The sequence below is a fragment of the Ammospiza caudacuta genome, chromosome 1 (genome assembly GCF_027887145.1).
Source record: "Ammospiza caudacuta isolate bAmmCau1 chromosome 1, bAmmCau1.pri, whole genome shotgun sequence".
NCBI classification, from domain to species: Eukaryota; Metazoa; Chordata; class Aves; order Passeriformes; family Passerellidae; genus Ammospiza; species Ammospiza caudacuta.
The window spans coordinates 7,341,215-7,354,889 of record NC_080593.1 but is presented as its reverse complement, the minus strand read 5'-3'; positions in this window follow the sequence as shown (position 1 = coordinate 7,354,889).

Here is a 13,675-nt window from a genome sequence, read left to right as displayed (position 1 = left end):
TGGTGTGGCAGCAATGCTTTCAGAGCCATCATGGATCCTCATCCACTCCTGCGCCACCTCAAAGTGACAAAGTTTTGTGTCTGCTCACAGCCCTGCACTGAACAGGGTCACAAGGCTCACCAGTGAAAATTCCTGTTGCCTTCCTCCACTTGCTCTGCCTACAGAGAACACCTGGCAGGACCCCATATGGGCTTTTCCCACTGACAGAAGAAATGCAGCCAGAAATATGGAAATACTGCACTGATTGGACTGAGGATGAGCCTTTCTTTGCTTAATCTGTGGCTTCTGCAAAGATATGATGGAGGCCTGAGCTGGCCGCTGCTCTGTCTTGCAGATTTTCTGCTCCCCTGCAAAACAGTGTTTTGTGCTCTGAAGAATGAAGACATTGGGAAACCACAATCCTGTGAGGTCCAAGGGCATTTCTACACCAGGACCACCAGCCACAGTGAGAACATTTGGTGACATCATGACCCTGTGTAACTCCCTCCCTCAGCTGACATTCCCTTCTGCTGTTTAAACAGAGTTACACCCATTCTGCTCTATTGCCTTCAGCTCTGGGCATACATTCATCTCACCCTTTGCTTATCCATGCATCCTTTCCCTGTCCATCCTCATTCCTTTTTTTTTTTTTCCTGTTGCCTACTTTCCATCTCCTTCCATTGAGACTTCCCTCCAACAGCTTCCTTGTTTTCTCAGGCTCCCCTGTGCCACCTCTCCATTCTCCTGGCCCCACCAGTAGCCTCAGGCAGGCTCTGCCCTGCACAGACACAGCTGTGGGGACTCTGTTCATGCCACAAATCCCCTTTTTCTCAGGCTCTGTGGGAGCTGAGGGTTGGGAATTGCAAGCTCATGGCAGGCTGAAGTAATAAGAGTAGAGATGAGGTGAAGTTCTTGTTCTGTCTTGAACACAGACTGCCAATCATGTCATAATAGATGGTGGTTCTAGGCAGGGAACAGCTTTTCAGCCCACCAAAATTACACCATTAAATGGAATTTCCTCTATTGGCTAATCAGGATTTGAACCCATTTCTCTGGAGATAAAAGGCACAGCTCAACCTCCTGGTTTGCGAGGTCATCTGGAATACAAATCAACTTTCATGTATTCGTTTGAAATGTTTTTATGTAAAGGATATATATATATATATATATTTTAATCTGCTTGTTAGGGCCTTGTGCCTAAACTGGAGCTGTGAAGTGACTTTTTCTCACTAGAGGCTAAATAAAGTACTGTACTGTTTTTATAAATGTCCTAAGCTTTGCCAGAAGGCTGGCAATGAAAGAGGCTGGCAGGAGACAGGCAGTGTCTCTGTTCTGTACCACGGAAGTGAGCCCAAGGCCAGCGGCCAGTGCCTCCCATCCGCGGGAATGCCACCAATTAACGCACGGGTGATGTCATGGCATGGCAAAGGCACTTCCCTCGCTGCTCTCCCTGCCCTGCCAGCTCCAACCTTCAGTGGATTTTCCTCAGTCTGCTCCATGTACTGTAATAACTAAGTCAACTGGAAAAAATATTGAAGAAAAGACTGAGGAAAAACAGTGTAGGGGCAGCTGGAGCCAGCAAAGAAGGCACACTGAGAGCTATAAAGAAGCTTTGTGAAGCAGCTTCTCTCAACTTCAGGATATTTCGTTCCACAGGAGTTGGAGAAGATGGGTGATAAGCTGGCCTTTATTTTAAGGGATATCCCTTGTAGTCTCAGCTGCATAAAGATCACTCTTTGGGCTTGTGGAAACAGTGCTAACAGTATCTCTCTTTCAGTACCTCCTGCTGCTCACTCCATTGAATGGCCTTGTTCCAGCTAGAGAGGAAAAAAACCTTCCATCCCTAAACAGCCATCGGTCTGAGGGAAAGGAGGTGATGAAAAGAGGCTGCAAGTGATGAAGTGAAGTAATTATTTATAGAAAGATACATGACCACAGCACTCAGGTGCCTGCACAGGAACAGGGCCCAGTACTGCTCATCCTGAATTCAAGGGAGATGTGTCTGTGCCTTCCCTGCCCCAAAAAGGCAAGGGGAGCTCTTCTCTATGGGTGCTACAAGGATCCCCCAATGCAGGGAAGAATGATGTGCAGAACTCCATAATATCAGAAGGCTAATTAATTACTTTATTATACTATATTACACTATATCACACTAACAAGAACTATCACTAACTAGAGAAAACCTGTGACTCTGCCAGAGAGTCCCGACACACACACGGATCCAATTGGTCAATGAATCCAAACACCATCACCCGAATCCAATCAAACAATCACCTTGGATAAACAACCTCCAGAACACATTCAACATGGGCACAAACACAGGAGCAGCAAATGAGATAAAAATTGTTTTCCTCTGTGCTTCTACAGGAAAAAACCTGAGAGAGATAATTATATTTTTCTCTGTTCAGAGGGCAGGTGAATACCACACTTCTCTGGGCTTCAGGCACGTGAACCACAGTGTGCACGGTGTCAGGGAGCACCATGGATGTGGGATGAGGCTGCTTCAAGAGCCAGCAAGGTGAGGCTCAGTGAGGGATGAGGCCAGGCTCAGATGTAGCTGCAGCACAGACTCGGGGTGGGAGCTGGCGAGCAGCTCTGGAGAGAAGGGGTCAGTGCCAGGGGACTTCTCCCAGCTCCTCCCACACGGTCCCTGCCCAGCAGCCTCCAGCCACAGCACATCTGAGCTGGCCTGGAGCACTGGCAGCCAGACCTCACAGAGGGAAAATGCTCTCAGAGGCAGTCGGTGCGCCAGGTCTGTGTGTACCTGTGTCACCACTCAAGGAACTGGCCCAAAGAGGAGCCCACTCTGTAAAAACTGAGCTGAGACATCCAAATGGAGTTGAGGTATCCAAATGGAGTCAAGGCATCCAAATGGCCACGTGCCTCTTGGGGTTATGGATGTATTTGCAAATTGGTTCTGTGTTTGTGAACCAATACCTGCAGTGCTGATGATGCAGATATAAAAATTCAAATTGGCTTCCTGTGACTGTGAATCAGTACATGCTGATAGTGCATGGATACAAATTCCAACTGGTCCTGTGTCACTGTGAACCAATATTCGTCATGCTGATTAGACCCATCCAAATTCTTTTATTTTGTAGCTGATGGGGAGAGCCAAGCTTTGAGCAGGGATGGGAGGGAGCAGCAGCCCTACAGGCATTGAGCAGAATCGCCCAGGGACCAATGTGTTAAATTGATCAGAAAACAAGTTTAGAATTTTACTTGGAAGGAAATTCAGAATAAAATTGCCTCAAATGTATCGCAAGGGAAGGTGGCTTGCAGTGTTCTGTTGTGCTAGGCAAGCCAGCAAATGTTCACACTTCCTTTTAACCACAGTCACCTGCACACGCTTAGAGAACGTTTTTCTACCCTCATCATTTTGCTCCCAAGCCTTTGCTTTTCTGTTCTACCTCCATTACAAAACTGGCTTCAAACCATCCCCAAGTCCAGTGTGACAGAGATGGAGAGCAGAGAGATGCCAGATTGCTGGTGGGGGCTCTGGCTGACTGGGATTGCTGGTAGCTGGAATGTGCAAAGACAAAGGAGAGCAAAGGAGCTCAGGTTTTTCAGATAGAATCAGAAGGCTCCAGGGGACTCAGCTCTGCCTTGTGAAACACTTCGCAGATCTTCCAACTAGTAAAATGTAAAGTGACACTAAGTGAAATAAACTACTTTATAATTCAGCTATAAGTATCTTTAAGAGCCATATGACTAAATTTTAAATGGTTTAATAAAATAAAAGTTCTTGTTCTAGAAGGGTTTTCTTTTTAATGGATACTTCAGATGTTCAGTTAAATGTATTGTGACCAATGTAATTATCATTTGCCTGTATCTCAAAATTGTCTAATCAAGCACTAGTGGGCTGAGTAGTTAATAAGCACAAATAGAGATACTGAACTCTCTTCCTGTGGATTTCATCATCTTGCATTTCCACTCACCAGAAATACCAAAAATGCAGAGACATGGGCTAGGCAGAAGAGTATAACAGGAAAACTAGCTGGGAATAAACACAAGCTCAAAAACTAAAAGTAAGGTTGGGCATAACTTCACTGCAGGAGGGCAGGAGAGCAAAGCAAGGGGAGAAAAAAAAGGAAAACCAAGCAAAACTACTTTTAGAATGGAAGTTTGCCCATGTAATGAAAGGGATTACATCATGTTTGTCTGCAGTAGTGAAGGGCTGAACTCGGTGACCTCAGATATCCCTTCCAGCTCCTCAGGCTCACAGATATCATTTCACTGAGCACAAAAGAAACACCTGACCCTGCTTCCTTCTGCCACAGACCCAAACAATGCTGCTGTCTGTGGGCAGGAGCAGTTTATATACTGAGGGCTTTTTTTAGGGTTTATCCCTGCTCCTTAACGTCTGGATTTGGACAGAATTTAGAGACCTTAATTCCAGAAGTGCCAAATAGAGCACAGCCTCACCACCATCATTGCCTGATCCCCAAGGGATCCTGGTCAGTCTCCCACCTAAACCCTCCTGCAACCCAGATTTTGGCCAGTTCCTACACAGAATTTGAAAGATCACTGGAAGGGCACTCTCAGAAAACACTGAAAATGCTAACAGAAACACAGTGATGAGGTGAAATCTCTGCCCATCTCTTTCACAGCAGTTTGGGCAGCCCACAGGAAGCAGCAAAAGGGCACTACAGGCTCTGCTCAGCCCTGTACCACTGACTGTTTCTCAATAAAGAGTGGGCCCAGGTCAGTTTAGTGCCAGAAGTTCCTCCAGGGCCAAAATCCCAAAGGGATCCAGGGCAGCCCTGAGAGGATGGCTGGGAGTTCAAGGAGGGGAGTGAAGGCAAACACAGCATTTAGCAGTCTATATCCCCCAAAACCTCCTTTATCTAGGAAAGCAGACTGGTTTTTTTACTCACTCTCTGCATGTGAAGCCCAAATATCCAACCAAGGTGACCTGGTTGGATTTTCAGTAGTGACTAATGGTGGCCTAATGTAGGTGGTCGTTGTTCTGAGTTCAGTTCCTTACCCAGCCTCGCTGGTCTGAGGTGACTTGCAATTAGCAGCAGTGTGACTAACTGGTTAATAATAGTTTCAGGTTGTGATGGATGGATTTTACAAGTATTTCAAAATGCCACTGAGCTTTAGAGTGCATTGCTTTCCCCTGCAGATGGAAGGAACAGACTCCACCAGCCCTGTGTACCAGGTATGACTGGCAGCAGTGCTGACTCACCATAAATATTGTTTCCTCTCCACCACAAATATTGTCTCCATCTCCCCTTTTAGAGGCAAAAAATCCCACAGTGCCTCCCATTTCTCAGAGTAGCTGAGATCCAGCAGAATACAATATCCCTCCTTTGGTATTTTGTATTGTTACTTTTGTATTGACATTTTGGGAAGAAATGGGTGTATGGGCTGCCTGCAGAAACTCTGCCAGAGCTGCTGTTCCTGCTGGGTTCCTGAGGGCAGTGTGGGAGCAGCTCCAGAGCCTCTCCCTGTCTCTCTGGCAGGATCCAGCCCAGCAGCCCAGGCCATGCGGGGCTGCCCCAGCACCAGGTGGGCTCAGAGGTGCTCCCAGACCTTGGCTCCTGTTTCTTCTTCCACGCCAATTTTACCTCTGTCAGCACAGATGAGAGCTCAGTGCAGGGAGTGCTCCGTGCCCAGGCCAACACTGCTGCTGAGAGGCTGGGGCAGGAGCACCTCTGTCTGTCTGTCTGTCTGTCCAGACCCCAACAGCTGCCTTAGAGAGCTCAGGCACAGCTACTGCTCTTCAGCAAAACAACCTTTTTCCTAACTATGGACACAGGCATGAAAGCAAGGGATTGTGAATTCCAGGAAAGGTTCTGTTCTCTCTCTTTGAAGCTGCCAGGGATCAATCCAGCAGCAGCCCCAGGAAGAGCACAGCAGGAGCCAGGAGAGCTGGCTGCCTCCTCACCTCTGCTCTGGCCCTCCCAGCCCACACTGGCCATGTTTACCTCCCCCTCCTTGAGGGAAATGGAGCAGAACATGCACTTTCCTAATGTAGTTTTGGCCAGCAGCTATCTCTTGAAAGCTCTGTGGTGGTCTGACATTAAAAAATTATAAATCTGTTAAAAAAGGTAACACTTTTCTAGAACACAGTCACACATTATATCCTATTTTGATAGAAGGAGAACAGTACCAGCATCCTTCAGGCCATATGTAGGCATGTCAAAAAAAGAATAATTTTCAAAAGAAATTCCTGGCTGCTAATAAAAAGTTTACTATCTGATCCTTTGTATATCAATATGGTGACTCAAGGCTGGTTCTGGTGCAATATAAAAATTAATTCAGTGTTTCTTTGTGCAACACCAACTTGGTTTACCGAGCTAAGACATGACTTCCAGTGTTTGTGGCCAGGTGGAAAATATCCAGCAAAAAAGTCCAAGTGCTCCATTTTCTCAGAAAGATAAGTACAATTAGGAAGGGAACTAGTTCTTAATATGGGCTTCCTTCAGATAAGAAATTTCTGACTAAATTTGTATTTAGTAATCAAAAATCACCCTATTCTAAAACTCCAGTGAGCTTCACACCCAAAATGGCAGCATTTGGTGGAATGGAAATGACAGACAATTCTTATAAAATTAAACAGAGTTCATAAAGAAGATCCTGGGGCTCTTTGAAAAGCAGAATGTTATCCTGAAATCTGGCCGTGACTGATAGACATTTAAAATTTCAGTGAAATTTTGTTAACTGGAGGAGTCTCCTATTGTAATCTGTTTCCATATAAGCCTGTATACAGAGAAATTAATATGAATAAAAATAAATAACTGAAATCTTCAAATAAAAAAAACCCCAAGAGTAGAAATTGCAGTTGCTAGGTGTTTTCTCTCTGCACCTCAATGGGTCAGTGTGGAAGAAGGAACAAAACCAGGCACTATCCCCCTGTGATTCCAGAGGCTGCAGCCATCATCCTGTCCCATATCCTTGGGGAAGTCCAGACTGAAAAGACTGAGCAGTGCTGAGATGCTTGAAAAATTATTTGGGTTGTGGCATGTAACAAACATCTATTCATTAAAGCCTTGCAATTGTGACCCAGCCCTTCATCTTGCACAAGATCTATAAAAAAGGCTGAGTGACTATAAATGTGTCCCTTGGAGCAAATTATGGAAGACATTATAGGAAGACTGGTTTCTAGCCAGCTTTTCCAGCTTAATGAATTCCTTTCAAGGATGTGTGAAAGCTCCATTGAGACCAATGGTGAGTATCCTTGGACTCCTCCAGGAAGATTTTATAAGGGGTCTCAACTATTGTATTCTTATTTTTCTTCTATTTTCAGAGAGCAGTTAGAAAAATATTTGAAATGGTAAAGCTCCAGTTCAAGCACTTTTCACTGTGAGGACTGACCTGACTGATCCATGAAGGGTCAGGAAAAGGCTCTTGGGCAGATCAGTTTTATCATGGTATCAATAACCAGGAAAACTACTGGAATTTGTGTGCTGACCACTCTGGAAGAGATAAAAAATGCTTTTCTGCACCTTCCATGCTGAAACCTCACTAATTTAATTAATGTACAGATCTGCATTTCCAGTGTGTTCCTACAGACATCAGCTATACATGGACCTAGAATGGGAATACTGAGACTCAGGGAAGACTTTGCTCAGATCTAATACCTGTAGGTACCTTTAATTTCTGATATTTCCTACAGCAAAAGGACTTTCATCCACACATTTATATTATGTTATCAGCTGACTTCACATATTTTCTGTTTCTCCATTAACAGAGTGAGGAAGATAATGATCTGCAGTGTTTCTCTCTCTAGAGACTGGTTTGCTCTTTCAGACTCCGTGCCTTCAATCACTCCTGCCCAAGATGTGGGGATGAGTGGGGGAGGTGAGGGAGAGAAATTATGAGTTATATGGAGGGAGCCTACAAAGGGCAGTCAATGGAAAAAAGAGGGATGTTTCATCTGGGGAGGAAAAGGCACAGAGCAATGGGGGAAAAGATGGTAAAGAAACAGAGCAGGGCATAATATGCAGGCAGAAAAGATGGGAGATTAATAAATGGAATTAAAAAAAAAAGGTGTGAAGTTTTAGCTGAAAAATTCATCACCAGTCCTTCACTTGTGTGACTTCCCATCCAGCTGTACTGGAATATCCTGATATTCAGCTTTTTGCTCGGGTGCAGAGCAAGTCACAAGGCCCAGGGAGTGAACAAGTGCTCCACAGGCCAGGCCAGCTGCTCACACTCTGCTGGACCTTGTCACTCTGACCCCTGGAGCTGCTGTGGCACCTCTGTGTAAAGAAACCCAAATGAAAACTCTTTTTATCATCCAAAGACAGAAACATCCCTAAATAAATATTGTCACATGTAGGAATTATAGACACCTACTGAAATACATGACATTGCAGACAGGTCCACAGGCTGATGTCAGGGCAGCTGGCACCTAAAGATCCTCCTGGCCTTGGATCAGTAAGGCCTAAAATATTCTGTGTTTGTACAGAAAAGTCAGGAATCTGCTCCTGCCTTGATTCATGGGCAGAACCATCCTTCATCCAGTTGGGAAAGCTGAGCCATGGACTCTAAGCATTTCCCTATTTTATTGTTTTTCAGACTACAAACAGAGGCAAATTAATTCCCCATGTAATTCCATTGAAATCTAGTACATTAAATGAAGGACTGCATTTATTTAAGCCCGTACCAATATTTATGAGATGAATTCAGGCCCAGAATGTGTTGGCTGATGGCCTTTTATTGGGAGAGGAACAGGATTGCTTTAATGGAAAGACTCCCCAGCCACTGGGAGTGACAGTGGGGACTGGGGAGGAGGAAAGAGAGGAAAAAGGGCAGAACAGAGTGTCAAGACCACAATAATTAATGCTTAGTGGGGCAGAAAAGGAGACAGACCCAGAGGACAGAAATCCAGCTCTTTAATTCATATATTGTGGAGTTTCAAAGTCAAATCAATGGCTTGAACACAGCTTTATCCACACAGGTGCCACAAGGAACTCACACACTTTCTGTTATTTAAAAAACAACAACCAGCATTAAATTGTCCTGCCACAGCAACAGGAGTCCTGCCAGACTGCCATGGGAGCAGGGACAATACAGGTGGGAAAAGCTTTTAAACCTTACTCATTTTAGATTTCAAAAATACAACTGACATTGTTATGCCAGCAGCACAGGCCTGCATAGGTGAGAGCAAGAGACAGCTCATTTCATACAGGGTGATGATTTGGGTGTATTTGAAAGCAATTACAGAAAACAGAGCTAGAAAGAAGCTGGAAAACATCAAAAAGAAAGTTCCTCTTCACAGAAACTAATATATGGAAGATGCAGCCCCTTCTGATGTTTTGTGTAGCCCTTTAGAAGTTCCTAAGGCTGAAGAATACACCTCTTGGAAGACAGAGATTTTTCACAGCCCTTTAAATTAGAGGTAAAATGTAAGTCCATAGGCCTAAATAAGGTGGTCTGTGATACCCAGAGATGTGTGTGCCCTCTGAAACACTCAGCAAAGGGATCAAGAGTCAATAATGGCTTCTTCAGGTTTTTACAGGGGAAGCAGTTTAGAAGCAAAGTGTCAGTCTCATGGAAATCACCACATGGAAATTACTGCTGAATTCAGGGACAAAATCATTAAAAGGAACAGTGTAGAATCAGTTGAGCTTCTTTAGTTCTTTGAAAATGTTATCCAGCTTTAGTTTGGCATCCTTTTATATTTGTGGAAGAGAAACCCTCCCTTGTTACTCTGTACACTCAGGTGGTATTTGAGTCTCATGGACTTTCACCTTTTCTTTGCAATTAGGTTTTGTCAGTTATTTGTAATTTTGTCACCTCCAGAATGGATTACACCATCATTTAAGGCAAGCATAGAGGGACCTTTGGCACTACCAGTCTGTGACTGCAGAGGAGTTCTGACCAATGTGCCCACACCCCACTCAGACCCCACCCATTGCTTTGGACACCCCTCCAGTTCTTGGGGAAATTCATACTTTTAGTGATATACTATGAAGTCTTTGATAATTTAAAACTCCATTTAAATATGGTGTCCCCTTCAAATTTGAGTTGTTGCTCAAATTGAGTTGTTGGGAGCTTGGTTTTTCCAAACCCAACAGCTGAGGATTTGTGGTCTGTACATCAAATTCTGCACTTGGCACATTCTGGGCACTGTAAGTCAAACCAGCTGTTTTCAATGTTACTGAATTTCCATATTTGCATTTGTTTGGTTCTTTGCCCCTTTGTTGCTGGATTGGCCGGGGTGGGGTATTCCTAGTTTTTGAAGGAGCTTTACAAAAGGCAGATCATCTTCCTAGACTGGAAGTCAGAACATTCCAGGTTTTGCAGGTTTTATGCACAAATCTTCCAGTCTGTGGGAATTAAAGAATGCTGCAAAACCTCTCCTCTGTGCCAGCACAAGGAGCAGTTTGAGCCCACCAACATCAGGAAAATTGTTCCACACCAGAACAATCCCCTCCAGAGCAGGCTGAGCCCTGAGATGCTGCATTACAACAAAACAGGAAAATGTACATGTCTGAAAAGGGAATTATCACTGTGATATAATGACTGCTATGCCTCCCTGGAAAATGCAACATGGTGTGGGACTTTGTTCAAGCACTTTTTTTCCCAAGCTGCTATTGCCAGCTCCAAATGTTCAAGAACTACAGTTTGACCCTCAAAATCACAAGCCTGTCTGTGAAACGATAAATGTGGAGCTCTTTTACTGTGCTTTCTGGTTTTTGAGCTATTAGGGTGCACCTGGGTCACACTTGCAAGCTTTATACTCTAACCATTAGGACTAGGAACTTACTTTAAATTAAAGAAAGAGGAAAACTGAGTTTCTAACCTCATTACACAACTGTAGTAGCTGGAGTGTAAGTGAAACATCAAACATCACAAGACTTGTGATAAAATCATGAGTGCTGACAACATCAATTTAGAGTAGGAGGTGGGATAGCAGGGGAAACTCGGGGCAAATGGATTTACTTTTTATCTTAATGTTTTTACAGGCTGTCTACTTTTATCTTTAATCAGAAGTTTTCAGTGGCAGTTCTTTCTTCGTGTATCTGTGCATGACATTAAAAGGTCACTGCTGCATTAATACCTGATGCCATTTGCTAACTGCATCTCTCCATCAGAGATTACATGAAAAGGCAGGTGTACTGATGCTACACCTGGTGCTAATATCACAGCAAAGAGGAATGATGGAAGTCCAGGTCATGAGTGCATGGTTAAAACGGCATTGAGAGGGATTCTAGTCCCCTGTGATGTGAAGAATACAGGATGTTTCTCATGGCTCTGATATTTACTGCCTGAGCAGAGAATACTGTGTGGAGAATTTGCCAGTAAAGCTCCACAATCTCTGTGGAATGGATTGTTTTAATGCTGGATATTTTATGCCTGAAAATTACCTCAATGAAAAATAATATGAAAAGTTACAAAGATAAGTATAGTTAAACCTTTAATTATAATAAATTGCCTGTAATTAAGCCAAGTAATTAACGGATCACTATGATTATAGATCAACAGACTGGCCAGATCAAGAATTCAGGTCAGTCTTTTGTGATGCCAAAGTGGCAGCGGTGACAAAGTGGTCAGATGTCCCTCCACTATTATAGGCAGTGTCAAAACCATGCTTTTATTGTTTGAAATGCTCCAGTTTGAGGGAATTGTGCAGTCACCAGTTCTTCCAACCACATGCAAAGAGTTGTCAGAGGCAGGTTCCTTGGTCACCCACCTGCTGCCTCTCACTGATCTGAGAGTGCCAGGGCAGCAGAGTGGCCAGAACAGGGAATACTCATTCCCTAAATTCAGAACAGGGAATACTCCTGCTCTACCATCATAACCCTGGGATTTAAAGCAGGGAGCTAAGCCTGGTCCAAATGGTCAGTTTGCTTCAGCTGCTTGGCACAGCACCAGGGGTACAAGCAGAGTGCACAAATGAATCTCATGGTGACAAGGCAGAGGTTTTTAATATGACATAATGCTGATAAAATATATCTTCCACTCCTGAAACCAGCTCCAGATGCATCTGGGTGGGACTGAGTCCTTTAGCTCAGGGGTGATTACGTTGCTAATTGGAAGGAGAGACACAGCCCCTGTGTGAATCAAGAGGAGGTGTTGAGGGTCTGTAGTGTGGCCTTTGTCACAGCAGAAGGGATCCAGCCCAGTGCTATCCCAGCAGGTATATAACAAAATCAGAATATTCCACTTATTCCCCCCAAAAACATCAGAAACCCAGAAAATTCAAGACAAGTACGCAAAATTCAAAAATCCTAATAACATCAAGTTTGCTCTGATGTGATACATAACCACATGCAACTCACAAGCATGAGAGAATTTCATAGTTCATAGTCTGAATTTGGAAAAAAAAAAAAACAACCAAACAACAAATTTAGAAGAGAAATTACTTTAAAAACGTGTTTCAGTATATTTTTGTTCCACATACTGCTACAGGAACAGGGTTTGACCTGTTCATTCTCATGCAGGTGATTTGGCATTTGGTCTGATTTGATAGATTTCATCTTGCTACAAAACTCAAGTGCAGAGGTCAGAGAAGGAAATGCTTTGTCATCCCTGCCTGCTTTCGTGGGGGAGCATTGAGGTTTGCCTTCTGGATGTAAAATCTTACCACAGAGACAGAAAACAAGATTGGCTAACCACAATGACTTGACTCAAAGAATTAGCAGCTCTGACATAATGGAGGCATTCCTGAAAAATCTCAAGTCAGAGTTCTGCCCACTTTTGTGAATAAATAGCAATCAAAAAATCTAGGGCAATAAAACTCCATAGGCATCTCAGAATTTTATTTCAGCCAGCATCAATCTTCCTTCCCTTCAGACAAGCTAAATTATACTGGTAAATCAGCGACATTAAATCAGTCAAACCAGCTGAATGCAAAAGCTGAGGGAACAGGCCAAATTTGAACTGTGTATACTGAGAGAAAGAAAACTGCTCATAAAGTTAAATCTTAAATAAACATGAACCCTTAGAGGGGGTACTCAGGGAAAAGGAAAGACTGCAGTCCAAAACTTCTGAGGGGCCTCTGAATAAATGTACAGGGGAGTGGGAAATGGTCTTGGGTTTCTCTGTGCAGCTTATGGAGCCAGAGCTGTAGAAGAGTTAAATCAGACTTACCAAAAGGACAGGACTAGAGGCACAGCCTGGCAGGGCTGACCACCAGGAGCACTCCCAGTCTGGTGGATTCTGTAGCTGACACTGCTGTGATGATGCTGTTGGAGGCGCAGGATCCAGTGTGCTCCAATCATCTGCACAAAGTAGGACACAGCCCCTCTCCAGGGACCCCTGCATGTCACTGCAGTGGTGAGGACGTGACATCCCTGCCTTTCCAGCAGGACCCTTCCTGCAGGGACATCCCTGCCTTTCCTGCAGGGACATCCCTGCCTTTCCAGCAGGACACTCCTGCAGGGACATCCCTGCCTTTCCAGCTCAGGACCCTTCCTGCAGGGACATCCCTGCCTTTCCTGCAGGGACATCCCTGCCTTTCCAGCTCAGGACCCTTCCTGCAGGGACATCCCTGCCTTTCCTGCAGGGACATCCCTGCCTTTCCAGCAGGACCCTTCCTGCAGGGACATCCCTGCCTTTCCTGCAGGGACATCCCTGCCTTTCCTGCAGGACCCTTCCTGCAGGGACATCTCTGCCTTTCCTGCAGGACACTCCTGCAGGGACATCCCTGCCTTCCCAGCAGGACCCTTCCTGCAGGGATGGAGACAGGGGCGTGCTGGCTGCCAAGTCACCAATGTGGCAGTGAAACCTCCCTGTT